The sequence below is a fragment of the Asterias amurensis genome, chromosome 2 (genome assembly GCF_032118995.1).
Source record: "Asterias amurensis chromosome 2, ASM3211899v1".
NCBI classification, from domain to species: domain Eukaryota; kingdom Metazoa; phylum Echinodermata; class Asteroidea; order Forcipulatida; family Asteriidae; genus Asterias; species Asterias amurensis.
Window position 1 is genome coordinate 28,889,539 of NC_092649.1, and position 7,898 is coordinate 28,897,436.

At 38.1% G+C, this 7,898-nt stretch overlaps 1 pseudogene; it reads left to right on the plus strand.

Annotated features, from left to right (window-relative positions):
- The first annotated feature begins 4,002 nt into the window (after positions 1-4,002).
- LOC139952797 (uncharacterized) lies at positions 4,003-7,136 on the plus strand (annotated as a pseudogene).
- The last annotated feature ends 762 nt before the right edge of the window (positions 7,137-7,898 follow it).

Below are 7,898 nucleotides of genomic sequence, written 5' to 3' on the forward strand. Positions count from 1 at the left end.
CCCATACACCGATGTGTGTTAGCACTGTATACTCAGTACTCCCTAAAAAATATCACAGGCACTACGCGGGTTGGACTCGAACCCACGACCCCTTGCAATTCTAGAGCAGTGTCTCACCAACTAAACTATACCGAGGTTGCCCGGTAGCTAGAGGCAGTTCGAATCCTGTTTTGGCAGCGGGTACCGCAGCGATTATAATAGATGTTAAATTTGCATCGGGGATAAATAATATCAATTTCTTTAAAATTCTTGAAGTTGAAGTTGCTGGGTGCATCACAAAGAAGTCTCCTCTGACTACAACTATAAGGTAAGGTGATATATAGGGGATTGCGACAAACCCAAGGGAGATTTTGAAATCCCACGTAGTAGCGCAGCTTACAGTTGGTAAGGGAATGCCAGTAAGGAATAGTTATGTTGGTGATAGAATGGTTAGCGTGCTCAGAGACTCTGGCTGTAATACCGTGTGATAATAAGTTGCTAGAAATCACTCAGAAATATAATGCGTCTTATTAGACGGCACCGTACGCTGTGTACCAGTCGCGCAAATTTTTATTGACACATCGTACTTTGATCATAAGCAACATCGCTGGCGCAAGAGACCCACAAATCATGTGACGCGCAACAAAAACGCATGTTACATGGCTCGACGGGCCGGGTGTGGTACACCCAATGGGTACACCGGTGTACATCACCTTGATCGTTCCCAGCGTTGGTCGATTTCCAGCGCTGTGTACGAAACAACCGCGGGTTCAAGGGAATTGTTTCTTGTTCGTCTGCTTATTAAACAATGAATAGTCCGTCGTAAGAATGTTTGAAGATGACAACAGAACTTCGAGATATAACAATTATACAAAGGTATAACAAAACAATTGTTACACGCTGTGACTGGGGTCCATGGGTTTTGTACAAATGGCACCCTCGGCTTCGCCTCGGGTTCCATTTTCCCCCTCGAGTGTACTGTGCAACATTGTATAGTGTGACAGCAGGGCGGCGATCAGGTAAAACGATGGGCGTTCTCTTCAGGTAAAATGTATTAATTAATTAGGCGTTAATTTGTTAAAGCCGTTATACCCTAATAACAAAAACAAACAAAACAGTTCACAGATTTACAAATAATTTACAAGGTTACAGAAGGTAATGGTGAAAGACTTCTCTTGAAATATTGTTCCATGAAATGCTTTACTTTTTGAGAAAACATTAAAACAATATAAATTCTCGTTAGCGAGAATTACGGATTTATTTTAAACACATGTCATGACACGGCAAAACGCGCGGAAACAAGAGTGGGTTTTCCCGTTGTTTTCTCCCGACTCCGATGACCGATTGAGCCTAGATTCTCACAGGTTTGTTATTTTATATATTAGTTGTGATACACGAAGTGTGGGACTTGGACAATACTGTTAACCGAAAGTGTATGATGGCTTTTTACACCGGTAAATTGAATGTGTGTGAAATCAAAGATTAATTCTTCGTATCAACTGTTAAACTCGGGAACTCCTCCCACCTCGGCTGCTGTGAACAACACTAGCTAAATTCAAGGGACATATCAGTTATCCTCTAACCCACCCGTAGTCTATTTCCACACGCAGTGCGCAAGTTAGCGTTGATGTATCCGGCAGGATATTTTGCTGACTTAACAATTAAGATGGAGATGAGATGAAACCTTGCGAGCAGTCCCACATTTGATGAAACAAACACCCCCACCAAAAAAGGATTCTAAACTGTCGCCCCAAACAGACCCACCCAAATTGTTACTCTTGTTTTTACCAAGTTCCTTATGATTGGGCAAAGTGATATCACGTTACAAGTACAGTCGATAGAACATGCGATCTTGTCATTAACAAAAATGCATCTATTTAATAAAATAAAAAGGGGCCTAAATCTAAACTAGAGATAAATGATTTTGCTAAGTTATTCCCAGGTTCAAAAAGTACTCAATGTCATTCCAACTTAACAAGGTGTACCTCAGCTGGACACAATTGGTAATTACTCAAAATAATTATTAGCATAAAACCTTACTTGGTAATGAGTAATGGGGAGAGGTTGGAAATATTAAACATTGTGAGAAACGGCTCCCTCTGAAGTGACATAGTTTTCGAGAAAGAAGTAATTTTCCACGAATTTTATTTCGAGACCTCAAGTTTAGAATTTGAGGTCTCGAAATCAAGCATCTGAAGTGAAAGCACAACTTGTGTGACAAGGGTGTTTTTTCTTTCACTATGATCTCGCAACTTCGTTGACCAATTGAGATCAAACTTTCACAGGTTTGTTATATTTTGCATATGTTGAGATACACCAAGTGAGAAGACTTGTCTTTGACAATTACCAATAGTGTCCAGTGTCTTTAATGAACCATGGAGGAAATTCCTCCATGAATGAACATATTAGGTATGGACCAGTTATTATTAATTGGATCAACTGTCCATGTTTTTAATCAAATGTCCACATACCATGCTAAGAAAGTTTTGAGCACACGGTATGTGAGTTCAATGTGAAAGAACATGAGTCCTTCAGCACTGTCTTAAGACTCAAACTTTCAACTGAGGCTGAGGCACAACACTGGCTGAAGTCCTTCCAAGAATGTCTTCAAGACCTACCTAAGATGTCAGCATAATACACAGCCAACAAGTACCCCAGGTGATCAAAGAGTCAGCTCTAAAAACACAAACTGCCCAGAGCCAGTATATGACAATATTATTGTCAAGCGGGTAATCATCAACAGATAAAGCATGCAGGTGAGTCTTGTTTGGATGTTGCTTTGCTATAGATCATGTGAACCTTGTCTACGATAAGTGACGTTGTAATCTTTCAGTATTCTGGCAGGCAATATATGGACGTACACTATTAGTTACCTCGTTGCCAGTCAATATGTGTATATTATACTGATCCTATGGGAAAGTTGACATTTTGTGTCATAGTTTCCACATATAAACCAAGAGTATGAAAGTAAAAGCTCAGACAAGTTTTGAGATGTTGCCCCTTTCATCATATCAAAAGTTGATAAGGGTTAGACAGTGCAATCTCCATAAAATATAAGATTTTCTGTTTTCTTCCATTGAGCTGTGTACAAATCATCTATGTCTACTCTCAATCAGTCAACTTATGATTTCTATTTATTTTTTTGGAGGGTGGCCGTTTCCATTTTAAAATACAAAGTTGATGCAGAGAATGTGTAGTTTGGTTTTCAAACACATCTTTATAGACCATGTGAACTTTGTTTACAATAAGTGTGACCTTGTGCATTCTTTGAGTATTCTGGCAGGCAAGATACTACACAGGTCCTATGGGAAAGTTGACATTTTGTGTCACAATCACACATAAATCCAAGAATTATGAAAGTAAAACCTGGACAAGTTTTTAGATGTGCACCCTTTCATCATATCAAAAGTTGATAGGAATTAGATGTGCAGTCTCCATAAAATATAAGCTTTTATGATTTCTTCCATTAGGCTGTGTACAAATCGTGCCTGCAGGAAGTCCAGGCTCTGTGGCTCTTTTGTAAACATGTGATGGCACAGGTCACATCGTCTATAGATTCGTGATTGAAGGTGGTTGGTGCAATGACAATTGTTTCTTTGATTTTTTTTTTTTTTTTTACGTAATGATTTTGATGAATTAGTACAGGTTAGTAATAATTGTATTGTAAGTTAAAATATAGGATTTGCATTGATGGGGAAAACCTTATTTAGTTTAAACTTTATGCCAGCTCCAGTCTCCGCCACAATAGTTATGTCTTATGCTGTCAAAGTCAATAACATAGCATTTTGAAAAGCCATTTCCTTGTATTTATATGTGTGTGTGTACACGCTGAAAATGTGTACGCCTTTTCACTCATTTAATTTCCGTTTGCATGTTTGAGTTATGCAAACGGACCAAGACGTTTCTCCGGGGCGGTGAGTGGACTAAGTCAGGTGAGTCGGTGCGGGCGCTATTGGTGAATTGGCTGCGGTGCGCTTGAAAGGGAAACGAGAAACGTCTTGCACCAAGACTACTAGCTTGTCAATGGAAGTACAGCTTGAGTTCAATCACAACCACCTAGTGCACTGTGCTGATGCATTGCAACACAGGGATGTCGCAGCCTCAGTAACCAAGAAGCTTCTTAGACTATTTCAATCTGGACACTCACCATCCACATCACTCATCGCTCTTAAATGGAGTTTCAGGTGAGATTTTAACATGATCAAGACACTGGACACTACGATTTTCGAAGACAAGTCTTCTCAATTGGTGTATCTCAACATATGCATAATTAATAACAAACCTGTGAAAATTTTACATCAATTGGTTGTCGAAGTTGCAAGGTAACTATGAAAGAAAAAACACCCTTGCCACACGAAGTTTTGTGCTTTCATATGCTTGATTTCGAGACCTACAATTCTAAATCTGAGGTCTTGAAATCAAATTTGTGGACAATTACTTCTTTCTCGAAAACTACGTCATTTCTCAGAGGGAGCCAATTCTCACACCATTTTATACTTATATATACTATCAACCTCTCCCCATTACTTGTTACCAAGTAAGGTGTTATGCTAATAATTATATTGACTAATTACCAATAGTGTATACTGCCTTTAAGTACAAAATTTAAGTGAAAAACTATGCAGCTTTATTTTCTATGCTTTGTTCATAAGACATTTGTTTCAAGTAAGGATGTGGAGGTTTTGCTGTACTCTGCAAAAGCCAAGAATCCCATCAAGTATCTCTAAAGAAGCAAACTAAAGATTACTTGTTTACTTGTTTTCCTAAACTATTGGAAGTGTGAAGCACTCATCCTAAATCTCAATGTGTGTTGAGGATAGTAAATTTGTTTTTAAAGGGTCTATGTACTTTTTCCTAACACAAAACACAATGTTCATAGATTTAACTTGCACAGTTAGAAGATCATGATAGTACTATAGTAGAAAGCTTAAACGTATTAATCAGTTCTGCTAGGGTGTTGGTATTATGTCATAACTGCTTAATGGGATTTTACATGCTAAAAAAATTGTTGTATTCCTAAGATGAAAATTGTTTTGTGACTTGTTTTACTCATTTCTCAAAAACTACACAACCTCCAGCTAGTAATATTTAAAGGGAAGCTTTCCACTATCATTATCTTAAAACCCTATAAGTTTAATGCAAATATGTGGACATTTTGAAAAAGTACCCCAAATCCTTTAATTCATTATCACTCACAACACTCATGACTCTTTCTTCACATTTTCTTAGTTTTAGGGGAAAAAATCTTTAAAACAAATGCCGTCTCTGTATTTATTTCATAAAATTGTTAAAGATAATGTTTGTGTTTTTTATATTCACTATACAGGCTTTACTACAGGACTTTCAGAAAGCATTATGTTGCTCCAGATGGCCAGTCTATGCTGCGGGATCTTAAAAGGGAGATTGCGAGCTACAACTCAAAGAATCAAATTGCCAGTATGACTCAAGTTGGAGAGAACATAGCAGCCCTTTGTACACCCCTGATGAAAAGGGTACATCATGAAATACAGCAGAGTGGTGAACTTGTAGTTATAGATTATCTGGTGGAGTAGAACGCCGTGGTTGCAGGGTTTTTCTTATGTTGACACACCCACCCCAGTTGGTGGAGTCCCTCTTGCAGTGCTGGTCACTACCTCAGAGACTGAAGAAGTTGTCACTGAATAGTTTAATCTCCTTAATGGCCTCACTAGGAAAAGGACCAAAAGTCTTCATGACTGATGATGATTCCAAAGCCGAATAAAAAGACATTAGTGAATGCATTTTCAGGACCCCATCTTCATTTCTCACATACTGCAGGGTTTCTTTGGGACTCCAAACATCGAATTTCCAAAGAAGCCACACCACACCTCCTTAGACTTGTGGAAATACATGCTGTATGCTGATACTACAGAAAAGTCATTTATATGCAGAACTTTTGAGGGACACAGTAGTGAATAAATACAAGTCCTTCAGCAAACAATGTGCAGCACCTCCACGAGAGGCGAAAGTTGTGGGCCATGCTTCCGGAAAGATCTGCCTCTCTGAGGAAACAACACCAGCAACTACTGTGAGGCTGCAATGAGAATACTGTACAGACAAGATATTCATGGGAACCAAAGCATTCAACATGGACTTTCTGTCTACACGACTAGAACACTAAGAACAGAAACTGTTAGACATGGCCAACAACAGAACAGATCGAGCCACATCATCCCGCTATTTACCCATCAGTGACTGGGATCTATCACCCAGCCAGCAGTATAGGCTGACTCGATGACAACCATTTAGTTTGAACATTCCATCCCAGAAAAAAGCATGAGTGACATACCATGTTGACATGGAGGCTGGTGTCTGCTCCTGCATCATTGGTATCCAAGGAGGTCCATGCAAAAACCCAACATGATCATAGCCAAACACTTTGTCATGTGTAACATGTCCAAGAATTAGCCAAAGTACAGTATTTTTTCTCTCTCTAGTAGGCAGTCTAAAAAACATGAGAGATTATAAAGGTCATGCTTAATTGTACCAGTCTGTCTCTCACAAAATGTGTGTCAGAAATGATTCCAAAGACAGTCAAGAATTCGGCATTTGCAGACAAGACATTTCAATTTTTGTTTAACAGCTTCAAATGTTTCCTGGCTCACCTTAGTAACAAATTGAGCCCACTATTTCACAGATTTTTTATTTTGTTTATGTTCAGTAATTAGATGTCCTACATTAAGTACTACTGTAGGCCTTCCAATCCTTTTTACCTTGAATTTAAGCCATTCAACCCAATCTGCAGTGGTGACCAAAGACTTCACATTCTCGTGGGGGGGGGGGGGGGCAGAGCAGATACATGTTTGTTGAAATGTTTCTTACAGTCAGCTGGGTACCCACACTAAATGTTTGGGGGTCAAACTTATCTCAGTTAGTATTATGATGGCCTTTTACCAAAAATATATTTATGGGGTAGGATGGGGCAGACAGGTAGGGGAAATTTGAGATGAGGGAAATAAAATCTTGAAAGGGGAAACAATTGAAAAAGTGGGGCAAATATCCACCTTCACCATCGGTCCAAATTTTCATTTATGCATAATCTAAACTGTACATAATGTCAAATGGATTGCAGTTGAGTTGATCCATATTTTTATTTTTTTTGGGGGGGGGGATGTTTCACTTTTATTTTAACAAAAAACAATATTAAACAGCCATTCCATGGTATTTGCGCTTCATAGTAAAAAAATTAAAATGGTTATCAGTGAAGTTTTTACATTTATTTTGAAACAAGAACACCTAGTGCTTCTATTTCTAAAAAGACTTTATAAAAATATTCTTTATTGTTTTTGTGACAGCCTTGGGAGTAAAGGGTAAAAAGTGTACACTGAAGTCTGAAAAATCCTTGAAATTCAGGTTTTGAAAAAAAAATCATGAAACAATAGGTGTTCAGATTTAATCATTATGTATAAACAACAAAGAGTCATTAGTAAGGACAGCCAAAATTAAATATACCTTTTTGAACTATTGACTTTTGAAAAATGGGAGTTAATTTTTACCCTCGTTTTACTGTCACGCGAGTCACAAAAAAAATGATTATAGTATTTTTTCTGTTATAGACCCTCAACATTTTTTTTCTGCTCTCTCATAATAGTGGTCTTTTCAAAGGGTCTTTCAAGAATTCATTAGGTTTTTTTTACCTAGGCATTCTACTTTTAAAAAAAAACACCCTCGAGTTTGTCACGCGAGTCACGGCAAATGCACTTAATGCACATGGTTGGCAAAAGCTACTAAAGTATTCTAGGGATGATGTCTACATGGAATGTTAAAAAAGCACCCCAGCCCACTGGAACATACTACTATGCCTCTGAATTTATAAATTTATGTTAGAAAAAGGAATTATTACAGTGTACAATTATGACTTGGCACACTGTCAGCAGATCATGTTGAACTACATGTACCAT